Source organism: Falco cherrug, chromosome 6 (genome assembly GCF_023634085.1).
Source record: "Falco cherrug isolate bFalChe1 chromosome 6, bFalChe1.pri, whole genome shotgun sequence".
Taxonomy (NCBI): domain Eukaryota; kingdom Metazoa; phylum Chordata; class Aves; order Falconiformes; family Falconidae; genus Falco; species Falco cherrug.
In genome coordinates, this window is record NC_073702.1 from 50,106,629 (window position 1) to 50,122,771 (window position 16,143).

At 41.4% G+C, this 16,143-nt stretch overlaps 1 protein-coding gene across 5 annotated transcripts in view; it reads right to left on the reverse strand.

Moving 5' to 3' along the window:
* AIG1 (androgen induced 1) overlaps window positions 1-16,143 on the reverse strand; it is a 127,965-nt gene that overhangs the window by 100,268 nt on the left and 11,554 nt on the right. Inside the window, exon 3 of one of the 5 annotated variants that reach the window (XR_008732685.1) lies at window positions 3,670-13,963. The exons of the other annotated variants lie outside the window; for them this stretch is intronic. The gene's annotated coding sequence lies outside the window, so the exon portion shown is untranslated. Of the gene's footprint in view, window positions 1-3,669; window positions 13,964-16,143 lie in introns of those variants that run through there. 5 annotated transcript variants of the gene reach the window in all.

The window sequence follows — 16,143 nt, forward strand, 5'->3', positions numbered from 1 at the left end:
TAAATTAGCTTCTTGGCTAACACTTGAACCAGTGTGTGTTAACGTGGACCAGAACAGTCTCTTAAGAAAATGAGAGGCTGCCCCCACGTAAGCTGGTCACAATGAAATGTCATACAGATTTAAAACATTACCCCAGAGTATAAGGGCATTGGTCCAAGTAAATGTATCTGATGCCACCGTCAGATTTTACATAAGGTACCTCTAATTCTGACTTGCAGAATACATACTCGTTTTCCAAAATACTTAGTAAATAAATACATTCCAGTATTCTGCCCTGTTGCTCCCAACACAAAAACGCTGGCTACACAGATAACATTCATAAATGGTGGTGGTTTCTGGGCCATGCCTGTTTATTTATAATCCAGCTGTAGTCCATTGCAGCACTAGGCACAGCCACCACTGCGATGGAAGAAGAACCTCTCCTGCCCAGACTATCCGTAACCACGCACATGAACCTTCACACCAGAGTCCCGGAGTGGAACTGCTGACCAGCTGTGTCAGCATGCCTGTCCTGAGACACTCGGTTCTGATTAACAGCGAGACCAGGTTACATTCAACCTCTAGCTTTGGATCAGCCATGAATCCTGGTTCAGAGATATGTTACATATTTCACACAACACAGCCTCTGTTCAAGGGGTCTGGACGCCTCCACCCCCCTGCCACAAGAGCAAGGCCAAGTACCTGATGCAGAGCTGAGATGACTCCAACCTGGATGCTGCCTGAGGACCACCACACAGGGCTGTTCCATGTACATTCAGAAAAGCTTGGTTTGGATTAGGCCTGTATCCACCAGGAGGTTCAGGTGTGACATTGCACAGGGTTTTCAGACACCTGGCTCCCAAAGTGAAAATCACAGCTCTCACACAACACTCGATTTCCAAGGAGCAGACCATAAAGTGCGGTAATATTTAAGCAAAAAATAACTGCGCATAATAAGGAAAAGAGTATGTCTGGGACCCTACTCCTCTCCTGTAAGGCACATACATGCAGCACTAAAGTCACTTCCATCAGTTCCCTGTGTAAGACTGGAGCTCCCAGCTTATAGCCCAAAGAGTGCCTAGGTGTTTAGGGAGTCAGCTCTTACCTCTCAGGACTGCTTACTGTAACACACGGTGGAAGGAAAAGACAAATTCTTGCTATCAACTGTTATGCAACATCAAAGTAAGTGTATTACTTGCTGAGGGATGCACCTTCTACACACATTTCAACCCAAAACGAGCTTTCCTGTCTTCAAGAAGACATGTCTTATTGACAGTGGCAAAGAGTAGGATGTCCACCCTTCCTGTTAAGTTGTGCGAATGTAGGAGAGAACCTACACTTGTCTTTGGAGGCTTATACTGAGGTTCCAGCCCTTTGTCTAGATTTCACGGGGGAACCTTATTTGCTAAAATACTTTATATGGAGCAAGAAACAGGAACTAGAAGCCAGGACTACTTCCTTCTGTCCCATCCTCCTTCTCCACACCACATGCAAACTGCAGAGCCAGTCTTCTAAGTACAGCTTTTGTGGATGCTCAGTCTACTGTTTTGCTTTTCAAATAATTGCTTTTCTTGGTCAGAAACCCACTATGTTTTACAGGCCTCAAGCAGAGCTCAGATATATCAAATTTCTTCATGTATTACTGAAACCTCAAGGCAAACACATGCCAGAAGTGTTTTCAAGTTCCGCTTGACTCAACCACATTACCTTGTTCTTCCCACTCCACTGAAGGGAAGAGGCATATGTGAGCTCTGGACATATCCAAAACTCTGCATTATTCTGCTGTCGAGACTGGACCATTTGACTTCTTCATTTCTATTTATAAGCAGAGTTAGGTATTAAAAGAGCCAGACTATTTAACCATGAAGACTGTCAAAATAGATAATGTGTCTCACTGAATTACAAACTGGCTGAGTGCCTAGCCTTTTGACTGCAAAGGTCTGCTCCATCATAGCTCCAGTAATGTCTTCAAAATCTACTTCAAAAAAGTTCTGGAAAACTGATAAGTGTGAAGTGACTATATGGATCATACAAATGATGCTTGTTAATCCTTCTATTGGTTAACAGCACATAGTTACTAGATCTGATGCCAACTTGGGAAGAGTAACCCTTTACTAGAAAATGTAACTGATGACCTTCATTCTAACAAGATACCAGTATCTCATGGTACCCACACAGAACCATGCTCAGGGAAGTAAGTGTGATAAATTACTCTGCTGGAACAAGTTCACTAATAAATTGTTTTCCTTATGTATTTAGGGAGCGCACATGCATCCACAGTGCAATGAAAATTAGTATTACATTTCAAAGAACCGAGTACATAGTGTAGTAGCAGTTACAGCTGGCTAATCATGGCTTGGATGGGTGTACTCTTCACTGTGTAAAAGCCTGGCTGGGTGGTTGATCCCAGAGAGTGGTGGTGAATGGAGTTACATCCAGCTGGCAACCTGTTACAAATGGTGTTCCCCAGGGCTCAGCACTGGGGCCAGTTCTGTTTGATATCTTTATCAATGATCTGGATGAGGCTATCAAGTGCACCCTCAGTACTCTGCAGGCAACACCAGCTTGGGGGAGAGTGTTGATCTGCTGGAGGGCAGGAAGGCTCTGCAGAGGGATCTGGGCAGGCTGGATCAGTGGGCCAAGGCCAACTGAGGTTCAACACGGCTCAGTGCTGGGCCCTGCACCTGGGTCACACCAGCCCCACACAGCGCTACAGGCTGGGGGAAGGGCAGCTGGAAAGTGCCTGGAGGAAAGGGCCTGGGGGTGCTGGCTGGCAGCCGGCTGAACATGAGCCAGCAGTGTGCCCAGGTGGCCAAGAGGGCCAACAGCATCTGGGCTTGTATCTGAAGCAGTGTGGCCAGCTGGACAAGGCAAGTGGTCATCCCTCTGTACTCGGCACTGGGGAGGCCGCTCCTTGAACCCCGTGTTCAGTTTTGGGCCCCTCACTGCAAGAGGGACGTAGAGGTGCTGGAGCGCGTCCAGGGAAGGGCAAAGAGGCTGGTGAAGGGTCTGGAGAACAAGTCTTACAAGGAGCAGCTGAGGGAACAGGCTGCTTAGCCTGGAGAAGAGGAGGCTCAGGGGGGACCTTATTGCTGTCTGCAACTCCCTGAAAGGAGGCTGTAGGCAGGTGGGGGTAGGTGTCTTCTCCCGAGTAATAAGCAACAGGACAAGAGGAGATGGCCTCAGGTTGTGCCAGGGGAGGTTTAGATTGGTATTAGGGAAAATATCTTCACTGAAAGGATGGCCAAGCATTGGAACAAGCTGCCCAGGGACATGGTGGAATCACCATCCCTGGAGGTATTTAAAAGATGTGTAGCTGTGGTGCTTAGGGGCATGGTTTAGTGGTGGATTTGGCAGTGCTGGGTTAGCGGTTGGATTTAAAGTTGGATCTTAAAGGTCTTTTCCAACCTAAATTATTCTGATTCTATGATTCTACAACACAGTGACTGTTTTTATGAGGACCATGAAATTTTATTTGACTCACTGAAGGTATTGCTTGTATCTACTTCCAAAATACCTGAATTAGAAAACTAATGGCATGTAAATGGGTTAATATTGGTTAATAAAACTATTAAAAAACTGTAATAAAAACCTACAAGTATGGCAAATCTAATATCGGTAGGGAAGCATCCTCTTTTGAGAGAACACTGAAACAAAGTAATAACCCAGAAAATGCACACTGACTCCAAGTTAAAATACTACAGCTTGCCTTTATATTAAATTGTATTAGCTAATCTTTTTGGGGAAAACACAAATTAAATACTGCTTTGATTTACAAAATGTTTGACATCCAATCATTAACCTGCACACATGCACTAAATAAAGTAAAAGCACATTCTGTTTCCTTATGAAGGGATTTCTTTTAAAGAGGCAAGGTTTATCCAGCTACCGGTGTAGTCAAAACATATATTTCACTTAAAAGCAAAACATGATATAGTATTGTAATACAGAAGTATTATCATTAATGTAAAACGATAACTTCAGAAATTTCATGTCTATAGTTACATTTGTATCAATGCCAAGATAAGGGCAGCACATCAGCACATACTCAATTTGAAAAGCAAGTGCAAAAAGTCTACAGCACAAATGGTTATATTTTTAACCAAGCAATTATCAACCTTGCGTGCTAAAAAGTAAAACACTGTATCATGTCTTCCCTATTGTGTCTTTAGCTTAGAAAAAATGAAACCATTTGCATATCATAATATTACTACAGCATAATAACTGTCACTCTACAGACATTTCCACACACCCTTTTTTTTTTTGCCATTCCTACTTCCCAGGTTTTCAGACTGAAGATGGAGAGAGCATTGCCTCTCTAAACTACTCAAGGAATCTGCAAGGATATCACATACTTTATTCTAGGTTTTCCTTCACTTTATAGCACTTAAGACATATATGCATTTATTTTGCCGCTAGATACAAAGACAGCCAGCTTCAGACGGGGACTTTCTCTCTGGTATTATCAGATCTTTACCATCTTTTAGAGAAATTTGAAACTGCTAAGGGATGAAAGAGATACTCTAGTTGTTTCTTATACATCTCTTATTATGTTTCTAAATGTCACACTGAGAGGGGGTTTTATGTGGAACTGACATAAACCAGCCTATTTAATGGTATCATTGTACGTTACTTGGGAGTGTAAATTGATTGTATACTGTAATATTTCTACCAAGCTAGTAGGTTTTTTAAAACCAACAGAAAATCATAAAGCAGAGACCAACTGACTGCTGGCTACATTTTATAAAACGTGGCTCAGTTCTAAAAAACAATATGGTGTGCTTCCCTGTTTTTAATTTCTTCATTCTTCTTAACAGTAATCTTTTTTAAAGAACTAATAAAAGATATTTTCCTTATAGGTCAATATTATTTATTCAGATCAAACAGAGGAGTAAGATTCAGAACTGAGATGCTCCCTATCAGTGACCATTTCCTAAGGCGGCAGAGTAGTACATCTGTTAACTTCTCTGTTGCGCAGTAGCACAGGAGGAGCAACCGAGAGTGAAGCAGGCAAATCCACAGCAATTTACTCTTTTGTAACTCAAACCAGTGCTTTAAATTCAGCTTGAAAAATACCCACAGGAAACGCTACTGTAGCTGGACAAAACAAAAACAAAAGTAATTTCTTTGTGGCAAGATACACTTAGTAAGCAGACTGCTACATTCAGCACGGCTTCCCATTTTTGGATGAAGCCCCTGCTGAAGAGAACAGCAGAGAAATAAGGCCTAAGGCATTGCTGCCACGTGAGCATTGCAAAAACGTCACACTGAATGCAACTGCCTGGTCAACCACAGGCAGAAAAAAGGAGTCTGTAGTATTCTGGAATGTAACCAGACTTGTAAGGGCCAAAACCAAGCAACAGAACAGCAAACACCTTCCCTAAAGAAATAAAAGCATGGGGTTTTGCTGTAGCCCTTGATTTTTTTTATTATACTAGAAAATGGTGAATAAAATGGTGCATTTATTTTATTTCTGATAGATAATTATCATGGTGACAGGCTGGGATATGCTAAAATTTCTTCAAGCAGAATTTTGAACTGTTTTAACTAAATAAATTATTTAAATGTGTCGCACATGTAAAGAAAAGCTTAAAACAACACATCATGCATTTAAATCTGACATACTGAACAAATGAAATGTTTTCTGTACTAAGTAAAACCAGATTTAGTGTTTCTTTCTACCACGCCTTACAAGATTTTAGAGGTAGTAGATATTATTCTCCCACACCTCATTGTTACTCACAGGTGAGGAGGAGGAATACCAGCTTTCCTACTTTTTAACTCCCAGTTGGTTTCTCAGTGAATTGATTTCATTCTGTGTGAATGAAATAGTTACTGAACTAAACTAATGAGTAACAGGAAGAAATACGTTCTCTGCCTCTGCAGAGAAGACTAGTGCTGTCAAAAAAAAAAATTAATACTGAAGCAAACTCTAACTCTGGTGCTTAACCATTACCTTCAGTAGTTCTGTGGTGTGGCTCCTCTTAAAAACTTCAGTAACACATGCTCCAGCTGGATGTAACAAGAACTACTGAAAAACCTGGATGTGTTGTCCACGCTGACCAAAATCCAAAAATATGCTATATCAGGATACATGAGGGATTATGAGTGTATCAGATTATCACAAATCCAGCAAACAGGATTATTACCAGCGAGATGCTTAACAGACAATGTGATTGAGCAGTTCTACAATACAATGGAGAGATGGATGTGTAGCTGTACAAGACTATTAACATGCTGAAGAGTGGAGGTTTTCAACCCATTAGTCAGGACTCAGGTAGACAAAATCCTAGGAAACCTGGGCCAGCGCTGAGCATGATCTGAGCAATGGGTTGGACTAGATGACCTCCTGGCTTACCCTCCAACCTGAGTGATCCTATGATTGCATGAAGTCTGGGGCTTCACATAAGGGGAAGTGTTTAGTCTTATCAAGGACTGTGAAATCTATTCCTTGTTTGCAAAACACAGATATCTCTAGATAGATCTCCAGCTGATAACAAAATCTTAAACACTTCTGAAGTGTTTTCACAATTTACTGAAGGACTTTTCCTGTAGTCATTTAAGCTTTGCATGAAGATACTGGTGCACACACACTGCAGCAATAGTACTTAGTCTTGTACAAGCGCCTCCCTGCTGGTAAGACTTCAGACATGTTACTCAGTGGTGGGGTGGGGGGAAGAAGAAGTTGGGGACACAGACCAACTGAAGATTTGAGCTTAAATTTGTATGATAGATTATTCCTAACTAATATGTACTTGGTAGCATCCGATTGCTCTTTTATATGTTCATATAGAAACAACCAAAAAAACCCTATCCAAATTGTGTCATCCATCTAAAACTGGAGATCGTTCTGTGATTGCAATGCCTGCAAAGACTGGCTAGGCTCAACTCACCCATTAGAACAGAGACAAGCTATTTGTGCAATTTTAGGCATGCATCTGTTACTGACACTCAGAAAGAGCAAAGACAAGTAACTGGTTATTTCATTGCCATTTGCTGTCTAAACAGGTCAGGAAGTTCTTATATACACACTTATATACTACTACTGCTTTTTAAAACTGCCTTTTTATTTTTCAAATGTAATCACAGATTGGTCTTGCACTTCTCTGGTAACTGTGCAAAATCTGTTTCTATCCGCATGAAACCAAAAGATACTGAAACCAATATTATTCTCTTTCACATGTAATTCTACAGTTCACTGTTTCCCCATCATATAAAGAATTCTTACTGACATCCTGTGTCCAACTTTTGGTTCACATTAAAGTGATGCTATGCATTCTCTGGTGAGGTCCTCATCATGGGAGTTTTTTCCTGGATCTTTCCAAGTCTTGGTGTCAGCAGCAAAGTAACACCAATTCAGCTTTTGACCAAGATGCACAATGTTGACAAAAAATTGTCACTTAAGTATCTACAAGGCAAGTTGCATGTGAAATGCAGCACCCTATTTCCTTGAAAAGCCTTATTAAAGTTTTGCAGGTTGTCCTTCCAGCTGCTAATGGTATTTATTGAAGTGCTTATCAGCCGGAGGGACAGCTTTTAGGACTTGAATTTCCATAGGCTGTCATTGCCATCTTATGCAATGTAGACAAGACACTAACAAACTAGGATGATAATGTTTTGTTTTCCCTTTGTGGAGTCTTCTGTCAATTAAAATGTAAGAGTCAACGTACAGATGTAGTCACACAGTTATTTTCTCTGTTGCTGTAAAGGCTGAAATCAAAGCTTCAGTTTGTCTTGGGATACTGGAGTTCTCCAGTTTAACACCTTAAATGTGTACACTTCAAAAATGGGCTAGCCTCAAAAGGAGTCCACCATTCCTCACCATTGTTCCTTAAAACTAGAGTAAGCACCCTGAATTTTAATGCCTATTTATGGTACCATATTCACATCTATTGTGGTCTGCAAAGATATACTCAGCCAGAAGAGAGAACAAGACAACTGTGGTAGGAGGGAGCATTGCTACCTCTCCCCTTACAATATCCTGCCCTACATATCCTACCTGTACTTCACAAAGAAGATTCAGCCATTCTCATAAGTCCTGTTATTTTTCTTCCTTTGTTTGGCTCTGTAGTACATTCCAGGTGGGATCCTAAGTATGAAATATTCTTTGAGCTTTCTACTTGTATTGGTTTTGGCTGGTACAGAGTTAATTTTCTTCATAGTAGCTGGTATGGGGTTATGTTTTGGATTTGTGCTGGAAACAGTGTTGATGACACAGGGATGCTTTAGTTTTTGCTGAGCAGTGCTTACACAGACACAAGGCTTTTTCTGCTTCTCACCCTACCAGCAATCAGGCTGGGTGGGGGCGGGGGGTCAGAAGGGCTGGGAGGGACACAGCCGGGACAGTCGACCCCAACTGACCCAGGGGATGTTCCATACCATGGGACGTCATGCTCAGCATACAAGCTGAGGGGAGAGGAAGGAAGAGGGGGGATGTTCAGTGTGGTGGCATTTGTCTTCCCAAGTAACTGTTACACGTGACGGAGCCCTGCTTGCCTGGAGATGGGACACCTGCCTGCCCATGGGAACTGGTGAGTGAATTCCTTGTTTTGCTTTGCTTGCGCACATGGCTTCTACTTTACCTGTTAAGCTGTCTTTGTCTCAACTCACGCGTTTCCTCACTTTTAATCCTCCAGTTCTCTCCTCCACTGAGCAGCTATGCGGTGCTTAGTTGCTGGCTGGGGTTAAACCATGACACTACTTCAATGATGCTGGCAGCTGCCTAACTTTTAACTGTACAAAGTCTTTGGAAAATCTCACTTTTTCTAATAATATGTGACACAAAATGAATACGCAAAGCCTATATGAAGGACTTTCAGATAAGTCACACTGAAGGTCCGTAACCGAATGTTACATGCACTGTCAGGTGAAATTAGGTTGCCACTCGGCGGGTGGGGTTTTTTAAATTTGTCTTTAATGTTCAGAACGTTTGATAAAGTATGCAGATGATAGCTTCATATCCTACACACTAAGATGAGAAATATTTTCTAATGAAGTTAATATTGTATTATTGGTTTATTTGAAGAAACTGTGAAGAAAAATTACAGCTACTAAGTATTACAGCTAAGTCTACCCAAAATTTTAACATTTATGGCTAGGACTTCAAAAGAAACTGAAAAGGAAACCTACTACAATTCATAGCACAAGGTACAAAGCACTGTAAAATCATATTTATTGTACCTCATGACATCATCCAGTGAAGTAACAATAGATAATTTTATTGTCACATTTTATAGATAAACTGAAGCCCGCAGAGTTTACTAACTCTCCTGTGATGACATGTTAAAGCTCATGATATTCTGGAACAAGACACCAGTCAAAACTCTTGACTGAATGAGACTCATCAAATAACCCTTTTGCCCTTCACAGAAGACAGTTGGCAAAAATTCTTCAAGATTTTAATATCTTCCTCCCTTATAGACATCTTGGAAAGGTCATACTTAAATACAGGCATACACACTTCTAAATAAACACCACTTGCGTTTTCCTCTTTCTGATAAAGCTATGCCTATATGATAAGTCTATCATGGAAAAAAATAATTTTCAGTTATCGACCCTGGCAACAACCATATAAATTGCACTATAATTTAAGAGAGTCTTCTCTGTGTTTCAGTTTGTCTATTTACCAGATTAAACATGTATTTCTAATTGGTATCTGCTTCATGGAAGAAAGCTTTCATCCAGCCTTTGTCTTAATTTTCTATGCCTTGAAACTTCAGTCTGACCTACGTCTACACACAAGGCGAAGATAAGATGCTAGCAATATCAAATTATAATGATGTACATTCCTATTCCTAAGATGTAAATGGCAACACAGGGTGCAAGGTAGAGGCCTTAAAACTGGATGAAGAACGGTCAAGAGCTAACAAAGCTAAATCCTCATTTGGAAGAGAGTAGAACAATAATAAAACTAGCACAGTTTTCAAAGTAAAATTGTCAGAAGCAAATGTGGGCTATGATTAATCAAGAATATAAACACCTAAAGTTCTTTTGCTGCCATGATTATTTACTACTAATTAAGCTGATTTTTTTTTTTTCACACTCCATTTGCAGCAACATCTTCTGTTTGAAGTGTTGTAAAGATGTTGTGTTTGTCCAACACAGAAACAAACACTTTTAAATTTCCCTTTTTGATGATTCTACACTTTGATCAATTCAGTTCCTTTTATGACTTCAGGAAGACTGGCTGTTAGAGATTTATTCAATCTCCTGAGAACTCAATATATTGAAACATTTGATGATCACTAATTTTGGCTCTTTACATTGTTGTCTTATGTCACAGTAAAGGTGAGATAAAAATAAAGCCGTGGAAAAGTCACATTAAGGATGAGTATGATATTGCTTCCTTTTGTTGCTGTGCTTCTTTATAAAATACTTAGACATACTTGTTGAATGGAAAAGGTCCGAAGCATGGTTTGTCCACAGACCTGCTAGAAAATGAGGAGGGAAGGAAGGACATTTATAATGGAAGTAGGTCTGATTGATTGCTGTAAGTCTAAAGCTCAAATCAGATAAATCACTTAGGATGTAGATTTTCAAATGATAAAAATTTGGAAGTCATTGTCATATGATTACAGATTAAAATGGCAGCTACTCTCAAAATTAGGTGTATCTGGAAGCTATCTACTACATTTAACTGGCATTCTGCGGAAGCAGACACACAACCTTATCTGAGTGTAAAGAGCAAAGGTAGTCTTCCAGTGCCGGGTCCAGGTCAGGACAAACCAAGCTGCAGCACAGAGTGAAAGAGCTGACACCAAAACTGACTCTGACTCTAGAAGTTTGTTATTAGGGTCCACTCATGCCTTTCTGATATTCTAGCAGATGACCTTACAACTTCAGACTTTCTTTTTAGACCAGTTTTAAGTCAAAGACCTTTTTAGGCCACATAGCTGAAAGAGATACTAGAGAATTATTCAGAAAAGATTAATTTCATGCTCTGGGGTGGGAATGTGAAAAATGTACTCAACAAAACATGCTTGGAAAATATTGTTGTGACAAAAGGAATAAGCCATAAACCCTTATTCTCTCCATATAAAAGTGTTAATTAATGAGATGACTGAAAACCATAAACATAAAACATAAATCTAAAAAAATATAAAACCCTAAAGAGTTTGTGAATGAACTTGACACATGTTCCACTTGACACATGAACAGAGTACTTTTTGTTGTGTATCACATGTCCTCCTTTTTTTTACAGATAATCATAAGTACATATATACATACTCCCTCTTACATATCTCAAAACCTTTGGGCCAGGGTTGGCATCGCCTTTTTTCCTGAAAGAAGGTGATACACGCGGCAGCTATGAAAGCTGGATCCCCTCGCGGAGGTGACTCCCAGCTCAGCGACTGTGGGCTGCCTTTACAAGGAGGAAGAGGAAGGCATGCAGCCCAACCCCATTCTCCTGCATGAAGGCAAGTGCCCAGGAGCCAAGCGGCATGCTGCCTGCAGGCAGCCTTGGCCAGGAGGCCTCACCGACCTGCGTCTGACCAGGACTGCCTCCCTCTCCCTGGGGAGGAAGAGGGCGCGCTGTGCGTGACTGCCCCTCAGCCGAGTCGCGCCTGTGGGCCACCCTCCAGCACCAGTGCCAACCAGCACCACCAGCAGCAATGCAACCCAGTGCCAACACACCAGTGCCAATGGTACACAGGCTGAAGTATTCACATAAGCACAGACTACAAACACGCTCATAAATAAGGGCACACACAAAATTCAGGATCAGGAAGGCTGCCAGAACAACGTTTTCCTCTCCAAAGTGTGCACACAGCTGCCTCAGCCCAGCTTTTGAGAAGGACCCTGCAGGCAGAAGCGCCCAGCTCAGGAAAACAGGGCCAGATCCATGAGGATCCGGAACTGGCAAAATACCGACAATACTTCCCTGCAATTCACTGCAACTCACTGATTCTTTATGGATTTTCAAACAAACAATGAATATTGGAGAAAAAACTGTCCAGCACAGTGAAGCAATAATCCACGGACAGAAAATACATTCCTCATTTCTCTCCCCATTCAACTAACTCTGCAGCTACATGAAGACAGTAGCACAGTAAACAAGCCTCCTCCTCCTCAACACACTTCAAGTCATTCTTCCCACACACAGCTGCCACTACCATGCATATTTCAAAGCCTCCATCTGGGCCTGACAACTGTACCTTCCTTTCTTCCAGCCAACAGAAATACACGTTCTACTCAAACGGGCATGGACGGTATCACGCTGTTTATTTCAGACAAGAAGCTGCTCCACAAGTAGGTCATGTGGGTGGAAGCCTCCATGCTAACCTACATGTTCACCGTGTAGGTTAGAGCTACCCTACATTCATTTTTCCTTCTTTCCAGCTAGAAACAGTCTCCAGGCAGCATGTGAGGATCCGTGGTACTTGTCCAGGCTGCTGAATGCCTGGTTCTCCTGGATAAACACCTACTGCTCACACAGGGATTAACTTCACAGTATACACCCAGCAGGTTCAACATTTCCCAGAGATTCTTCATTTAAGCTGCATGTGCTACACAGTGCAGGTACACCTCCTTCTGTCCAGAAATATGGCAATAATCACCACGGCTGCTGCCGACTGAGGACAACGTGCGCGCAGCACACAGAGGGGCCAGATCTCCGGTCTAGGGCCTCTTTTTCTCCTGAAGGTCAACTCTCCCTGCTGCAGCCACCCCTCCTGATGCTCTGCTGCAGCAGCCACCCACTCTGCACCCGTGGCAGCAGCCTACATTCTACTATTTAAATAGCTGTATCTCTTCCTTTCTCCCTCAGCAGCAGCCTGGACTCAGATGCACCTCCCTACATCTACCATGCAAACAAGCGCTCTGCTTCTACCCACTGCTTGCTCTGCAGCAGCTGGGTAGGTACAGGTTGAGAACAGTGTCTGCTGCAATGCTGGGAAGGGCTGAGGCCAAGATCGCACACGGCTCTTACTTTGGAGAGCAGAAGGAGCCGAAACAGGAACCCCTGTGGAGTCAGGTTGCTCCGCTCCACCAAGGGGCAGCATGTGCCTTCATTCACACCTGATGGCAATGTCCACACACTTCCCATATCTTTGCAGATATCAGTAGCAGCGAGTCAGCCGGTGAGACCGGGCAGACTGGAGGTGATGTTTAATTATCTGGACGGTGCTGCTTGAATAGCCAGTCTCAACTCCAGTACCACCCCACCCCACCAAAACCCAAAGGCTGACAAGAAGTAATCTACGGGCGACTATGTCCCACAAATCACCTCCTGGACCACTTGAGATTTACAATGCTTTAACATATAGATTACACAACTAAGATAATTCCTTAAGGATTTTAATGACTAAATGTCCAGCCAATTTCAGTGCCTTGCATGCTGGGCTTGCATTTGGTTTAAATCATGCCTCTCTGCACAGAGATACTGTGAGGCTTAGTTGGGTATTATTTCCTAACTGCTTTGAGATCTTGTAATAAAAGCTGCAATGGCACTACAAAGTAATTTTACTCTTAGTAAGATATTTGCTACTAGGATTTATTAATTTTGTCCTAAAGAGAAATCAGAAGACCTCCATCTACACGTGCATTGCATCTTTCCTGGAAGATGGAGATAGAAGGAGATAGATAGTACAAAAATAAGTATCCATAAAGAGAATGGACAAGATTAGCTGTTCGGAATAGACACTCTTCAGCTCTTTATACTATTTACCTATGCTTTCTTTTTGGAAGACCACCAAGGAGGAAAACTTGAAAGCAAACTCCAGTGGAAAGATGCTTTCCACCCAGAACAATCATTCATTTTAGGTCGTATGGAAAGAGATGTGGCTTAGATCTTCTGCCACTCTGCAGCCACTACCTGTCTTCCCACTTTAACAGCATTTCCAACAAGCTGAGATATGGCCTTAATTTTCCTTAAGCTGATCATACAGGTTTTAAATTTTCTTCTTTTATATTCGTCATAGCGCTTCAGAGGTCACCCAGGCAGTTTCTGCAGACTGCTGGTACACTTAATCATTTCAGTGGCTTCCTGCAGTAAATCAAGAGACATTATATTAATAAAAGATGGGGCTGTTCCAGGTCTGATTCATACTGCTGAATCCCCATCTACCTGGCTTTAAAAGGTCACTTTACTCTATAGAATTCTGAATATCAAGGATATGTCTTCTCTCGCACCAAATATATATACATTTGAGAACAGCACCCAGAAGGGTATAGAAGGCACTGGAGTGATTCAAAATGAGGGCTCACAGCTGTGTGCCCCACAACCTAGCCAAAGAGACCTTGTCTGAAAATACAGCACTGAGATACAGGCATACCACACAAATAAGCATCTCATAAAACAGGTTTAACTCCATCACTGTACTTCTCTGTCTGGCAAACACTGTCTAGTCACATTGATAGAGCACAAGACCCAAGACAGGCAAAATACCAAGTCTAAGAAGGAAAGAGTGGCCAAAAGTGGACTTTGCTTGTACCATATTACTATTTTTTGGTTATTCTTCAAAATACTTATTAATCCCTGCAATTGGGATGTACCTAATTTAAAAAAAAAAAAAAAAAAAAAAAAAAAGAGAGAGAGAGATTAAACAGTTTTTTTCTGGATGTGACTTATCACATTCCCTCCTGACTTTCACTTTTATATTTGAATTTCAGGGTTGCTTTCATTATCTCATACACCACATGTACAATTCCTATGAAATAAGGTTAACATGAATAAGTCAACTGTCAGTATTATGTTGCTCTTGTGACACTGATCTTGCCCTTGCTAAAGAAAAATAAGTTTTCAATTAATACAGTTGGAAAATATTTCTGAATAATTATTTCTTACTGCAACAGCCAACTCCTTTCTAATGTAATTTTGTCCAAGTATCTGAATGAAGACAAGCAAATGTTTTGTTTTCACTTGGTCAGTCCAACTGCACTGAAACCATGACTTTGAAATACTTTTTCTAAATCTTTCTCCTTCACAAGAAATTGTGAGATTGACTTTTTCTTCCCATCTGGAACAAATTCATAATTTCTAAATTTACAATCACACCAGAAGAGTTATTAAAAAAAAATCAACAATCCACCCAAATAAAATCCCACCAAAAAAGCCCCCTTCAATACTTTAGGGTCTTATCTTGCAAGGTGCTCAAAACTCTCATATTTCTAACTCACATGTAGTATGGTGTGGATGCTGCGTATCACCCCAGAGCTGGAAGCCTGACCTCAAATAAGCGGAAGAAAAGTGGGTAATAGAGAGATGATATCTTCCCATTAGCTGCCAGAAGTAATGCCAAAATACCTTGGCAGATCAAGACCTTTGCAAGATCCACAGACCATATGTGACATTTTATCATGAGGCAGTTGAGAGCACTGCTTCCAACAGCATGCCACACAGATCAAACCCCATAGTAGGGTCAAACTCCCTGCAAAAAGTGGCACTGAGACCAAAGAGCTCCCATCAGAACAGTGCATCCAGCCTGCAGCCCACCCCTGTGCTGGGCACAGGAACGACAACCAGGCAGGCTGCAGACTCTAGGTGGGCTATATGTTAAGTGTTCCTTGTCCCAGTCACCACTTGACTATTTGGCTGACGTATCTTAAGATATTTTTAAACCTAAACCACCTAGTCCACTCAGAATTTTATTTGCATTGACTTGCACTTCAGCAACATGATTTTATACTTCTGGTTTTGTATGTGCCTGCTGGGCATGTGTTCAGCCCCGCTACTGGTTAGACACGGGGGCACAGGGCCATGGCAGGCTTGTCTCTATCAGGCAACCCCTAACAAGAATAAATATGCTTCCATGTAGGTATCAGTAGAAAGTTACTGCTGTGAAATGCAGATTTATCTCTTCCCCTACTTCCAAATTGCAACAGGTGTGTCTGCGTGAGCTCCCAATCCACCCACACAAACAAGGAATAAGTATTCATACATGTTCACGGAAAAAAAAGAAAGCTGCTTCTATTAATCACAGTAATAGCAGACAAGCTAAGCAACACTTATAAGTATTTTTGTTCATCTCACTGAATGCAGTAGATTTCAAACCTCACAATGACTACTAGGAGATAAGTTTTCCTATTAGGAAATATAAAATACAATTTAAATCATCTCAGCATATAATTTAAAATATATAAATTACAAAGAAAATATAGAAAATATCTGAAGAAATACTGATTGCTGATTCCATACATACAGATTTTTCAACAGAAACATCAATT